Here is a 14,789-nt window from a genome sequence, read left to right as displayed (position 1 = left end):
TGTGCCTTCCAAGGTCTGAGCACTTGGTCTGAAGTCTATTGGCAGCCACGGTCTGTACACACTCTTGTATATGCAAGCCAGTCTGTAGGATCTTTGGGAACAGAGGAATCCCACAAACACATTTAACATCCCAAAAGGCAGGCCAGGACCTGCTCCAAAACAGCAAGAGTCTCTTGCAGAGCAGGACGATCCCTTCTAAAAAGTCTTAGTGACAGTAGAGAAGTTCCCAGGAGCCTTTTGCAGATGAAGACCTGAATCACCACTGGTATGACTGAAGTAAGAGACTAAAAGCACCTTTTTGCCTTATCCAGGAGGGCAAAGGGCTCCCAGGACAGCCCTGCTATACAACTATGTTCCACCACACATGAAGCAGACCCTAATACCCAGGAAGAAGATACTAGATATCTGGCCCCTATAGACACCTCCAGGTCTAGGTTCAGCTCTTCTGTGCTATTTTGCAACATTACAAAGGAAAGAGGAGGACAAGAATTGCTGTTTATTAGTTCATCTTCCACCTTGCCATCCCTTTTTCTCCTGGCTTTGTAAACAGCAGTATAATTGAACATTGTGAGGCTGCCCTTTCTCCTCTCAGTGCATTTTGGTTCATGCAGTGTTCGCCCCTCTACCAGAGTACACAGACACACATCTGTCCAAGAAGCACCACTGACTTTTAGACTCTTTACCCACAAAATCACCATCACTGTCGTATTCCTTCATATAGTTAAGTGTTCTGATTTCCATTTTAATATACATTCCTTGAATTAAAAAAAAAAATGAAGATTGATTTAATCAAATATTTTTACCTTTGTCCTCAAGATTTCTTGAGCACAGGAGTAGGAGGAAAATACCCCGGTACCTCCTATAATCACAACACCTATTTGCTTCTGCTCTTCCTCCTTTCCCTTTTCCCCATGGCCTCCAAGGGCCATTAACATTTCCATACCTAAGCTGGAAACAATTAATGCAGAGACAACAGGAAAACATCCTTTACGGATTAGCTCAGGCAAGCAATTGTATTAATGTTCTCAGCAAAGCTGTGCTCGAGCCAAAAGGCTCCTGGCTTTAGTAAGTGCAGGTGGTTCCAATTATAGACACCCTATTATGAACATATTTCAAGCCGTGCGATTCTGCTCTTACAGAAGTTGAGTTACGTGACACAACAGCACATAGTTCTGCAGTTGTGATATACTCGACTGCCAGAGACAGGGCTATCAAGTCTCCAGAAACAGATTACTAGAACCAGAAAAATGTGCATAGAGCTTACAGTAAGCAGAGTTACACTACTGCCTTATCCTGTTGGTATATTTTCTAAATAGGGCTTGTAAAATATAAGGCATCTGTGTATGCAAAATGTGGAACAATGAAGAAAAAAGTATTAAAATCTAACAGATAAAGCACAGAACAGATTCCAGAGTCTGTCAGTATTGGGACAACAGCAGATAGAGATTCCAGAATCTAAAACTTTATAGAAATCTGCATCCCATAGGCACATAATCGCAAAAACAGTCATTCCCAAGGACAGCTTGTATCACAGTTTAAAATGGCACATTAAAGTGAACATACACTTAAAATCTGTGGAGCTACTATGCACATGTGGGATTCCTTACTGCGTATGTGCAGCACCAAAGTATAAAGTGCATGTTTTATATTTACTTAGGCAGTTTACTTAGATGGAGAGGCAGATTTTCATGGCTGATGACACTAGCCAAAGCACTTGTGGTTTAGTTTCAGCATCCTCCAAAGCACGAGGGTCACCCATTCGATAGCAGATCTCAAGGGAGCAGAGATGGGGAAGGCTGAACTGAGGTGAACACAAAACCAGAAGCAGGTCTTGCAATTGCACCAGCCACTTGCCAAAGTTCAAAGTGCTGTGAGCAGATGCACTGCTCATTGTGGTACATTTGCAAATGCATTTTGAATTCTTGCCCTACTTAAAAATAGCTAGGGAAGCAGAAGGGAAAGACATCTTTCCATGAGGGAGTGGGCTGGTTGTACACAGCACAAGTGTGCAGAGCACTGCATCTATGAGTAGATCCCTGGTGGCTGGATCTCTTTTGTAACAGTAACACTAATAAGGCATAATTTTTACTTTTGGACCTACACATGACCTGTGCAGATAACCAAAGGGTATTACTGTCAGGGATAAGTCAACTCAGAAAGACAAAAATGCTATTTAATGGCACAATCCATACATGCTAAATCCATGTCCAGAATGACTGAGGTCCATGCATAGCTCTGCCTGCTGGCTTGGGCTGACATCCACTCTACTGGTCTCCAATCTCCTTCCCAGTGACTACCATCCTGTGCCACAGCCTGAATTACAATTCACAGATTTACAGCTGCACAGATGTGGCAAGGTGCAGATGGAGCCACACTGCCCCCCTCCTTACTGGTCCCATTCTGTGCCTCTGTCTAACAGGGGCCCAAATTAATCAAAAGATATAAACTACATTTCAAGACGATGACCCACTTTCAGCAGCACAGACTTGCTCAGCTAAATCTACAATGTGGAATGGTAAAACCTTCTTTTACTGAATGGCCTAAATAACGGAGTTGGCTTTTCTTCCTCTTTTCCATCCTTCTCTAATCAGCTGTCATCCCTGGCAAGCAACCATTACAGTCCTCAAAATGCAGAAAAAAAAAGTCATTTTGAGGTAAGAGTCATTGCTTTTCAAATTAAGTATTAGAAGTTGGGTGCAAACAGATGCTGTAATGTTTAACACATATGGGGATCCATTGAGCTTAATCTACCCTTCCACTTTTGCAGCTGGGTAAAGCTTGTGGAATTGTAAGAGTTGTCAGATATTTAAACTGGACGAGTTAAATCCCTGCACTGTAAAGCCAGGAACAGATGTGAACTCATTCACTTCCACCTGCTGCAAGTCTCCAGTTAGGCTGCCATGCCGCTGTTATTAAAGTATGCTTCATTAAGGGACCATCAAGTACTGCATGGCTAGTCAGGGAAATTGCTTCCTCACTACACTGTCTCCTCCAGTCTCAGAGAACCTCCTGGGACTTCATGCAGAACCAGCCTGTTCCAACACTCTCCAATGCTCATTCTTCAAGCTGCCTGGCTCAGAATGAGGAAGCTGAGGGACTTAACTGGGAAAAAGTTGGGTGTGAGACACCAATATCAGTTTCTCAATCCCTAGTGTGAGCCGTAATGATATCTGCCACCAAAGTGCACACCCAGGACATTCGCTGGAGAACGCTTTCCAATTATACCTTTCTCAGAAGGTTTTGGATTCAATGAATTGACATTTCCCAGCAAAGAATGATTTCATTTGAAAATTCCTAAACCAGATCTAATCTATTCCTAATCTAATAAAAATTGCAGACCAGATCCTCAGCTGCTGTAGCTCCAGAGCCTGAGGAACTAGTGGAGTGATGCCACCTCACTGTGACCTGGCACATACTGCTTTGGCCAACTACCTGGTTCTAGCTTTTTATGGGCATTCCAGTTTGCCTTTACCTTAAATGACCCAGGCTACTGTGGACAGCTGTAAAATCTGATCTGTAGCTTGCTCCTCTTTCATGTCTTGCTATTCAATCAGTCTTGGTGATCGCTCTCTAAATGGTTTGTGGTCTTTTAGCTGGCAGTGTACAATAAAGCCCAGCATATTCATGATTCACTGCTTTTGTTCTGGTTGGTCTGGTGCGAGTCATCTTTGCCTTTTGGGATGTGGTTATCTATCTCATGTGGTTAGAGAAGACCCTGGAGACATCTAAACCCAAACAAGAGTCATAGCACAGCAGATAATGAAGAACTGAGCCTGATCCAATAGTACAGTCACAGAAATGTGGGGAAAAAAAAAAACAGACTTTACATCATCTTCTTTCCTACATGTGCTTGCAAGATCTGCATCAAAACCTCAACCAGCCCTTGGGTAAGGCCATCACACTACATTTTGAGAAGACATATCTTTGATGGGAAGGTATTTGTAGAAGAACAGCCATCTGAGGGCCCAAATCTGACACTGTTACAATTATTTAAGAACATATCAGATAATACAAAAAAGAGAAGGTAGTTTGGGCACTTCCCTGCCACAATTTCACCTTATGATGCTTGGAACTCTAAAGCATTAACTAGGAATAAAAAGAAAGACATTATTTCCTGCCAGGACATGTCCCTCCTGACTGCCTACACATCTGCAGAGGCTCAGAAGCACGTTCCTTTCTCACTGCCTGGTTTAAATTAAACTCAGTAACTTGCTTCAGACTCCAGAACACGAAGGACTCGTGACTCATACGCAACCATTCCTATTTTGGCTGAATAAAGCATGACAGGGAAGCCCAGTGCTCATCAGAAGCAGGGAAAGGATATGGAAACCCAACAGTAGGGTAGAGGAGGTGGCAGAAGAGCACTGTGGCCACAGGAGATGCCAAGGAATCCATCACTGGGTCCCTTGAGCACAGGATCTATGCATCAGCCACAGAAGTCAACCCCGGACGCAGGTGCTCTCAGGTCCAGGATGGATATCCGCTTATCCACAATGGGACAAAGGCACAATCCTGGCCAGCTCTCAAGGAAGAAGTCATTCAAAGAGGGCAAACTGGAACTTAGCAACCATGCCGATTGAGGGGGATTCAGCATTAAAAGGAAGTGGCAGATTACCTGGCAACAAACAGCTAAGCGAGATATCCTGTTTAAAGAAACTTGTGATTAAGAACATTTATGTGGATGCTATCCAAAGGTCCCCACCTTTGTTTTCAGCTGCTCTGGCATCTTTCCAGCTCCTGGAAAATTCTGTTTGGATTTTGAAGGTAGAACTACTGCGTTTTTCTCATGCACTAAGTTTCTGGCTTGTGAGGTGGTGATACTCCAAGAATATCGCATTCTCCAAGAAGCTGGCAGGGTCCTGTAGGTGCCACAGATGGCATCAACCATTCTGCTGTTTGCGCTCCCATTAGTCCCATGCTTGGCATAAGACCTTCATTCATCACATTATTTAAAAATAAAATCAAGCAATCAATCAAGGCTCTTGTGAGCGCTTGGCTTTCCACTCATTTCAGATTGAATTCATTCAAGTACAATAGCTATGAAAAAAAATTGCTACTGAACTCTACGTTTATACTGCAATAAAGCTATTGAGGTAGCATCATCGGTACCATTGGGTCACTGGAATTTACAAGGACTCTTAAAAGTTCATTTGGTTATATAATTTTGCACCTCCTAACATGAATGCTCCTCATTAAGAATCACCTACAACAAAGTGCAATTCAGAGCATGACCTGCTACAACTGATCTCATCAACCTTCACTGACCTATTCAAAACAAGTTAACTCACATAGTGAAGGTGGGCAGGGATTTTCAACCAACAGTCAAAAACTTAAGACAAAAAAAAGAATCTTAATAACAGGACACAGTTTTGGAATGCTCTTGCGAATGTACCATAATAAGCCAGGTTTGCTGGGGACATTGCAAGAGGAACTCTTAAAAATACCTATATGGGAAGGCTAGTAGATATTGTGTTCTTGCACTAATCCTCATTTCTCAGCAGCCTTAGGTCATAGATCTGCACTTCTCCAGTCTGAAGATACCTGATCTAGAGAACGCAAATTCAAACTTAACATGGACTTGTGCACCCTGAGGACATTTGCTTCATTTCATCTCTGCTTGAATAGCACCATTGACTGTACCATTAAATGAAACTCAGTTCCCGAAGCTTCATAAAGCCTAAAGATGGAATTCGATGACTTCATAAATGGCAGGAGTTATTTAAAACAAACAGATCATTCCACAAAGATTTAAGTGTTATATTTTTCCGTTTCTTCAAAATATTGTCTCAATACCAAATAACAAGTGAGCAGTGGGAAGAAAAACCTTAAGAGGGAAATAAAAAAATAAGAAAAAGTGCTACGTGGAAAGCCAGACATAATGAGGACATGAAGTGACCACTGCTCACACCAGACATCTCTCAGGCATTGTTTTCCATTCAAGTTTTGTGTTTTTTTTCCTTGAATACACTTTAACTAACAGCTTAAAACGTCAGCCCCCCCGAGACAGACAGCTACTATGAGACCAGGTACAATATGTACCCTTACCAAAAGCTTCCTGATGGCCTTTTCTGGTGTGAGTCAGCCCTAAGTTAAAGACCACAGTGTTACCTGGGGTGGTCGCTTCATCCAGCTGTACTGCTTGCCTTAAGGTACAGCTTGGTTTTATCAAAGCCACCTTCCAAAGGGCTATGCAGGCATCCTGCTCCTGGAAAATGGACTATCCAAAAGGGACCAAGAGTTCAAGATTCCAAAACTTTTATTAGAACGAAAAGCAATAGAAGTTCATTGCTATTTAGACTGTTAAAAAAAAAAAAAAATCCTAGCTACGGTTTACTTTTCCCCACTTAGAAACGTGGAAAAGTTTGTTCAGCTTAAAATTTCCTGTTTGGCGTTAGCAGCTGCTGGCTCTGGTATTTATAAATATTTCAGCAGACGTTTTGGAGGGGATCTGGTTACAATTAGAAGGCGAGCAATGCAATGCTGCCGTCCCCGCATCCCGCGAGGCCTTTCCCGGAGCGAGGTCACTCGAAGGAGGAGAGGGCGCATGGTTCTGCAGGCCACGCGTGTTCCAGGATGTGCTTTAGGTTTACCTTAAGGGACCTGTTTTTAAACATGCAAGTGAAATCACTTGCCTGTGGTACCCAAACCCAACCCAGCAGTGGGCCTTAGCCAGTCACTCAAGTAATGCCCAGAAAAGACCAAGTTTTGGTGTTTGCAGTAGATGGCAAGATGAAATGTCTGCCTGCCTGCCCAGCTTAGGTCTGGCCCATCCTGCAGAGTCTCCTTCTCGGAAAGTTTTCCACAGCCCCATTCCCACAGTAAAGAGCAAAAGGAAGAGCCAAGAGGAACGCAACCCTTCGATAGCCCAGCCACATCCACCCAAGGTTCCCCAGAGTATTTACCACTGGGGAACCAAAGGCCAGTGGTAGCTCCTCTGCAGCCACCACTATGCCATGGTCTCCCTTGCTCCAGGGCATCCCAGGCCTCGTTCCCACCAGCGGGCTGGAGGTGGGAAGCCTCCCAGGCAAATGTCTGCTGCAACCTTGAGCCACACAGGGCAGCATCCATCATTAAAAACACAGCAAAAATAGCTTTGCTGTCATGAAGCACTTGCAACCCTGACAAATTATCCCAACAAATACCTATTGCATAGGTTCATCAGCTTAGCACCATGTCTGGGACCACAAGGCTTATCACCCTGGGCTCAGAGCTTAACTGACACAGCCATGGCTTAGAGATGACATAAATGTGTCAGATATTCTTATCAACCAGGGGGAAAAATATAGCAAGGGGAGCATGGATTGATGGGGGATGCAGGTGGTGAACAGAGCCTGTGAGCAGTGTCATTTCACAGCTTGCCTAAGGCAAGTTTGTCTCTAAGACTGTTCTGTAGCAGCTTCTCCATGGCTTGCATCAAGTGTCATCTCCCTCATCACATTTCCATACAGACAAAGATTGCAAGACCAAGACTCAAAACTGATGCAACTCACACTGTCCCCTATAACTCAACTCAAAGCTCTCTATAGCTTCCCAGGTATTTCAGAGGTGGAAGTCATTTTATTGCTCTTTCCCTAAATTCTAGCAAAATTCTAAATTCTAGGGAAAGAGCAGCACACACGTAAAATGAGACAGACCTGGAAGAAGAAAGTCCTTAAACAATTCTGCAACTAAAAGTCTCTATGGGAAAGTCACCTTTCCCAAGTTCCTCATTTGTTCTTTTTATGTGAAGAGATGCAAAATTTGCTGAGCAAATAAAAGGCATAATTGCATAGCCTCACCCCCAGTCTGTTTCCGGTCATACACAAGACCATCATGAATATCTTGAAGAGCAGCATTTCCTGAACTTCAAGTGCTCACAGATGGTGTCGTCCCAGAGCACGTTTCTGCTGATGCTTCTTGGTTCCCTTTGCTTTGCGTGACTGCTCTGGAGCTTTGGTTTGTTTATTCCACTTTTTCCTGGTCTTTAGTTACGAGCTAAGGAAGGGAACCAGCCACTTTTGCTAGTTTAGTCACTTGCTGATGCCAGTTCGCGTCAGTGGGAGTGATTAACGGGGTGTGTCGCTATCATTCATGTGAGCAAAGATTGCAAAACCAGACCCCTTTCATTTGAACGCAGTGAAGGATGTCCCGTTGTCAAGGATGAGTCTGTAAATATTTCCATTTGAGCACTGTCGAGTCCTTGTGATAGAGAAAGAGGCTGAGGCTCTGCTACCTGTCCAGTTTTAGAGTAAATTTTGGTAGAGCACCCCATCCAGCCAGATGGCAAGTCTACCCATGCACCAACTTGGCCAAGCACATGCTTGAGTCTTTTATGGGATATCCACGTCGTGGACGTTAAAAAGGGTCCCCACTGTAGCGACTTTGAAAACAAGGTCAAAAGATGGAGAGCTATGCAGAAGTACAGACAGAAATCCTGAATTCTATGAGTTAAGCTGCCTGCACCCGTGAAACAAGAAATTCAGTGAAAGTCCTCAGAGGACCTCCAGGTTTTGCAGGCAAGAGTTCCAGAATCTTCCCCTAGATGGAACATGTAAACCTGTAGTGATGCATTCGTCCCAGACAAAAGTAGGGCTTGATGTGCATGCAAAAAAAAATGGAAGGTAAGATTGCAGAATTCAGATGAAGTCCCATTGGGAAGATTGATTGAACAGAGAAAGAAAACACTGGCTGAAAGTTAAGAACATTACAGGAAGCCAATATTCCTGAAAAGGTGCAGAAAAGTCAAGGATAAGTGTACCAGGAAAAAGATGTCCCTGGGCTGACTCATGATAACTCCATAAAGCTTTTTTTTTCCCCCCACACTGTATCTTGAATGACAGCATCCAGCAAACAAACCTTTCCTGTCACCTTCTTTTCCAGGAAGATGTAACTAATCCTTTGGAAAATTACTATACCTTAGCAGAGGGATGCTTTTATGCTGTGCAGCTTGCTGCATGACTCACTAGACAGTTGATACCTTGCTGTTTACACACCAAATAACCTCTCTGAGGAAAAGCTCCGAGTCTCTGCAAGGTGCTAGCTCATAAAATACGATTAAACAAAGACATTATTAATTGTGGGAGGAAATCTCCCTGCCAGGTATTCTTGTTTGGGAAATTTACTGATTTCTGCAAAGCTCAAGATTTGTCACTGGAAAAGACCCTGGGTGGAAAACAAAAGAAAAGAAGATAGAGAAAAACACAAGTGTTGCCCAAGCCACAGCCGGACACTTCGAATGCCGATTGCCCCTTCGAGTCCATCTTTCACTAGGGCTAACACCACCCTTTGCTTTTCTCCTCGCCCCTCCTGAGAAGGAGCCAAACAGGTGCCAAATCTCCCCTGCAGCTCACACGCAGCGATGAGCATGGGCGCACAGTGGGAAAGCAAGGAGGCTAATTTCTTCCAGCAGTGGCATGTGGGTGGCTTCACCTCTGCCTTCAGCTTCTAGCTTTGGAAGGCCCAGGGGAGCATCTTTCCGCAGCACATCTGGCCGGGGCGCCCCGGCATCATCGCGCCGCCGTCTCCCCTCGCCTGCCCTTTGACACGAGCGGATGCTCCTGCCCTTGCGCGTTGAGGACGCGCTTGTGCAACGCGATGCGCATCGCCACCGAGCCCCGGCGCGGCCTCCCTGACCACCCAAACACCAGCACATGGGGCAAATCAAGGGTTTTTTTCCACAAGCCAAGCAAACAACGCTCCAAGATTTCCATGATGCTGGAAGAGCACGTGTTTTCCACTACATCACTTTGCATGCCGTCTCTCCTGGGACAAAGCATAGCCTTGTTCTCCTGCTTTAAATCTATTTGCAGCAGGCTCCTGGAAATGTCTGGAAGAAACAGTTTTCTAGGTGAAAAGTAGCCCCTGGTTCTTGCCTTAAAATGCAAATGAGCAAGACCACTGCATTAAACTTCCCAAAAATGAAGCATTTCACATTTAAAATGTTTGCCTTGGTATACAGTTTCCAGCCCTTCAGAAAAGTTGCTTTATTTTCAGTGTCCTGATTCAGAAAAGCATTTGTGCTCAAGCTGCACAGAAAGCACCTTTCAGCACAGGCTTTTCACTTAAATTATCCGAGGGAGTCGACGCAATTTCAGGACTTACAGCTATTAAGTGTGTGCTTCAGTGTACTTTTCCTAAATGGGCTTCAGCATTTAATTATTTTCTTGAACTGGAGCCACTGCAAGTGAAGGAATTATTGTTACAAAAAAATGTAAACAAGGGAGGCTGCACATTCCTGCAAACATGCAGCATAAAAGCACCCTTGCTCCTAAGGAAAAAAAAAAGTGGTATTTTCCTCAAAAAGGCTCATATTTACTCCATTAGGCTCTTTTACTCCCTGAGATGTCTCAACCTGGGAGAGACCTCCTGCTGAAGATAAGCCAGTTTGAGCTTACAGGGCAACGCACTCTGCCCAAACTGTTTTTCTGCTGAAAATATTCCAATAGAGGGCAAAAAAAAAACCATTATATTGTAACATTATATAAGCAATATATTTACATGGACACCTCAGCAGTGTTGGCCACAAGAATGTTGGTCTTAGACGCAGCTTGCCTAGGGACCTGCACAATGCAAACCTTACTCTGCAAAGGGAATCCCAGAAGAGGGTGATTTTAACCCGTTCTGTGGTTGCTCATGTGCCAGAAGAGAGGTGCCAGCCCAGGACAAGGACAAGACTCTCAGGAATGTCACATCCCACACAGCCTTTCCTCGACAGCCTCTCGCTGGGGCTCAGGAATCACAGGAGTTTCCCTTGGTCTTGCTCAAGGAGCTGCTGCCTGGGAAAGCAGGGATTGCTGGCTGAGGCCGTAACCCCAGGGATGAGATTTCTCTGGAAAATGTTCCGCAAGCCTCATATTACCCATTAGCTCATAGCAATTTTGAGCACGGGCAGGCTGGCCTGGATTTGAACCAATAATGGCAAAAATACTTGTATGTTACAGTCAGGTCCTTAATTACCCCCAGCAAGGTCCGCTTCGGGCTCGGACCAAGCACTGATACCAGCCACGTGTGGCCAGCAGCTGCTGAGCTAGCCAGCCACCTTCACCAGCCCTTGACTAGCAGATTGTGGCCTCATCCAAAACTGCATGGATTCAGCTCAAAATTGCTAGCTGATATCTTCTCCATCTCACTGCATGCCATGCAGAAATAAAAGAGAAAAACCCTAGTAAGGCTTTTTTTGTGCTGGTGTAAGTTGTTGTCTCAGGACCTTCCCAACAGCTAAAAATGTGAGCCACCAATGTGGCTTGCTATCCTGGGGGCAAGTGTCCTGGAGAGACCCAGCTTCTCTCCTGCAGCTGCAGTTCTCAGATAGGAGCGCTGTCTCCATCACTTGGCCTGGTCTCTATGGAGCTCCTCAACCAGAACTTCCCTAGGAGATTTATGTTTGCCCTCAGCACCAGGGACTTCCTTCTTCCTTTAACTTCCACATTTAGTTACATTTAAAAAAAATCTCTTTAAGAAATGACACAGAAGTTTTATGTTCTCACAGTCTCAGCACTCCTTATTTCCTCATCTTTCAACTGCTCTTCTCCCTCTCACTTCCTCCCTTCACACCCTCGAGTCTGTAGCAATCCCTCCTCTCCCCACCATTGCCTTCCCCATTCCATTCAGCACATAGAGAATAAGGCAAGGGGACATGTAAATCCCTGCTAATGCTGAATGGAGCAAAACAGCTCTAAAAAATGCAGAATCAAACCAAGAAACACAGAGTCTTCTGATCAAATAGAATCAGCCATTGTCTTTAATCTCAGCCATCTAAGTGCTCCCTAACCACAGTGGGAGGAGAAATAAGGTCCCTTTGACCAGGGGAAATGGGGGAATTAGGTCATCACCAGAGTTTCCACCAACAGTTGAACCATGGTCTAGAGAACACCAAAGGGCTGGTGGGGCTCCCAAACATAGAGCTCATGGGAAAGAGCCCTGGGATGGCTTCTCAGCCCCCGACATCCTCATAGCTCTTCTCAGGATGTGGGATCCCAGGAAAATTACAGAGGAAACACAATGGGGAAATTATTCCTGCATTTCTGCTGCCAAAGACTCTACTGCTCTATAGCTCCAGCAGCTCAGAGTGGCCTGTGCGGTGGGATGAATAAGGAAAGGAGCACTACAGAAGAAGAGAACCAGAAAGGATAAAAACTGGGAGTACAAAAAGAGAATTAGCTTGAAAAGATAATCCCAGTGGGGAAGGATAATCCCTGGAGCCCACAGGCCACAGAAAGATCTAGGCACCTACCAGCTGCCATAGAAGTCTGAAGCCAGGAGGGAGATCTTCAGGCCATGTAATGTAAATCCTGTTGGGATTCATAAGCTTGGTGTCACCCCTGAAAGCAAGCCTAGCAAAGCCAGACCAAGCAGGAAACAAGAAGCAAAGTATTGCTTCCTTGCCTCTCTGCTTCCCCATGAAACATGCCTTAGGAAATCAGGGCTACATTCCCAGGAGGGGACTAAAACTGATAATTCTACTCCTAGAGGAATCCTTGTAATCACAAATTGACAGTTACACTTTTAAGCAAAGTTTCGCTCTTCCTACCTACAGAAGTAGTTCCATTTCTTGCAAGGAAACATTTAATAGGCCGGTGGGTCAGACAGCAAGAGGGTAGCGATGAGGAACACTCACCAAGCACAGGGCAGTACCTTCTAGCAGCTCAACCAGTAAAGGATTTACATTTTTTCTCCTCGAAGCATCTGCCCTTGCTATTGTATGTGCTATTAGGCTGTCTCAGCAGTGTTTTTCTCTCTCTCAGGTGGAGTAAATAGTTAATTATTCTAATTGCAAGAAGCTGAGCATCTCCCAGGAGCCAGTCTGCTGGTGTGGTACCTCTCCAGTGGGCTGCTGTGAATAGATGACTAAAAGGATTCCCCATTCGGTCTGACCTTAACTAACAATGAGAACTACATCATGCTAGAGGAATAAAAAGATGAGATGGGAGGTTGGGGAGGGGAAGTAAAAGAAGAGTCTGATTGTTTTTCACAGTGTGAGGCAGATGGCTCACGCAGGGGATTTCAATTTGGACTTTTAATGGAGGAAAAAAAAATACCTATCCTCATCTTTCTCAGCCAGGGCAACCAAAACAACTGTTATTTTTTGTATTCTAAACTTGATATCTTTCCGTTTATTTTATTTTTCTGCTTTTTTGACTGGTAATCATTGTTTTTATCCAGGGCATATAACTGGCTGGAGAATTAATCTAAAGCTTTTAGGATAATGCAGAAATGTTCGTGGCATCCTGAGATGCTAGAGGCAGCAGCACCTCCTCCCCAGGCCAGCCCGTGGTGTCCACTATCTCCCTTTGGGCAACCTGCTTTGGTACCGAAGTGGCCTCTGGATGCAGTTCTCTGCTGATGTGGCTCCACTGAAGACAGCAGCACGTACACCCGTGGAACCAGCTAGTTTCTGGCACTGTCCCCTGTTGAAATTTTGTGCAAGGATAGTAAAAAAAAAAAAAAAAAAGGCCTTCATCAAGTGATTCGCTTTTCTGCTTCTTTGGATGATGCTCCTTCATCCAGCTTTTTGCTCACCCATCTTTCGAGCATTGATCTAAAGAAAACAGACCTGTTGCTGTGTTTTGCACATTTAATTCATGTTCTGCTCATGCTAGCAAAGAGGAATAGTCCACCACCCACCTAGGCAAGGACAATCTTTTCTCCTCTTCCAGCTTTGGCCACCAAAAGTGCAATGGCCCTGGACTGCAGCCAGCTTGGAACCTGCCCAAGACCAAGTCTTCAGGCATGGAAACACTGGAGTGAAACTTCTGCCTTGTGAGGTGGAGAGAATCTAGGTCAAGCTTTCTAATCAACTGTGTGACCCTTTTTCTTTCCCAGCCTGAACACTGGGGAGAATGTGGAGGTGGCAGGAAGCCAATGGGAAAAGGGAGCCAAGGGGACCCAAATGCACCTGGTGACCAGCACGGAAGAAAGTGCTGTGCATACCTCCTCCCTCAAGCAACTTCAGCATTACAATCCCACTAAGCTTTCCATGAGAACAGCACTCATCCTGCTTCCCATCTCATTGCCTTTGCAGCCCCATAGATTGGGAAAGCACGGGTTTGGAAAGGAGAAATAATTCTTCACCCCACTCCAGAGGAAGCCCATAAGGACTGATCTGGCCCAAGATGAGCTCTTCTTTGTCAGGTATTTTAAATCACTCAAATGCCATCAAGAGAGTAAAGAAAAACAAGCATTACCATCACTTGTCATATTTATATTTTTGATTTTATTTTTAAGTTTTATTAAAAAAAAATTATTACAAATGAATCATTTACTGGAAGGCTTCTGCCAGGGAGAACTTTCATTTTCATCTCATTGTGAAAAAAATGCAGCACAGATAAAACCCATAGGCATAAACAAAACCAAAAAAAAAAAAACAGTTAAAACAGTTAAAACTGTAGCTTATAATCATGCAGTTTCCTCAATGTCAACAGGAGGCTTTAAAAAGAAAAAAAAAGCCTCTCAATTCAGAATTTCATGGGAGACTTAAAACAGAGGGGAAGGAAACATGCTGGTAAAGAAAAAAAAAAGAAACCAGAAAAGAAGAAGAATTGCTTGGCTAATGGCTAGTGAATTGAACAAATTTACCTCCTCCAGAGCAATCCCAATTTGCCTAGCTGTGCAGTTGGCCACTGGGTGATGTATATACTGTGAAATGCTGAAAAGATTGAATTCCTGCCATGTCATTCTGGCAAAAATTTCCCAGTGTTAGCACTCATTTGGAGGAGATTTTCACTGAGATTATACCCAGCTTCCCATTTCAGGAACCTGGAATTTGCAGTACCATTTGGTGCCTGGAGAAGGATCTTTAATTCAAAGTCTCC

This window comes from Tinamus guttatus, unplaced genomic scaffold (genome assembly GCF_059628265.1).
Source record: "Tinamus guttatus ecotype Peru unplaced genomic scaffold, ASM5962826v1 Tinamus_guttatus_pri_ptg000710l, whole genome shotgun sequence".
NCBI lineage: Eukaryota > Metazoa > Chordata > Aves > Tinamiformes > Tinamidae > Tinamus > Tinamus guttatus.
The sequence above is the reverse complement of the archived record's forward strand: the minus strand, read 5'-3'. Positions refer to the sequence as shown.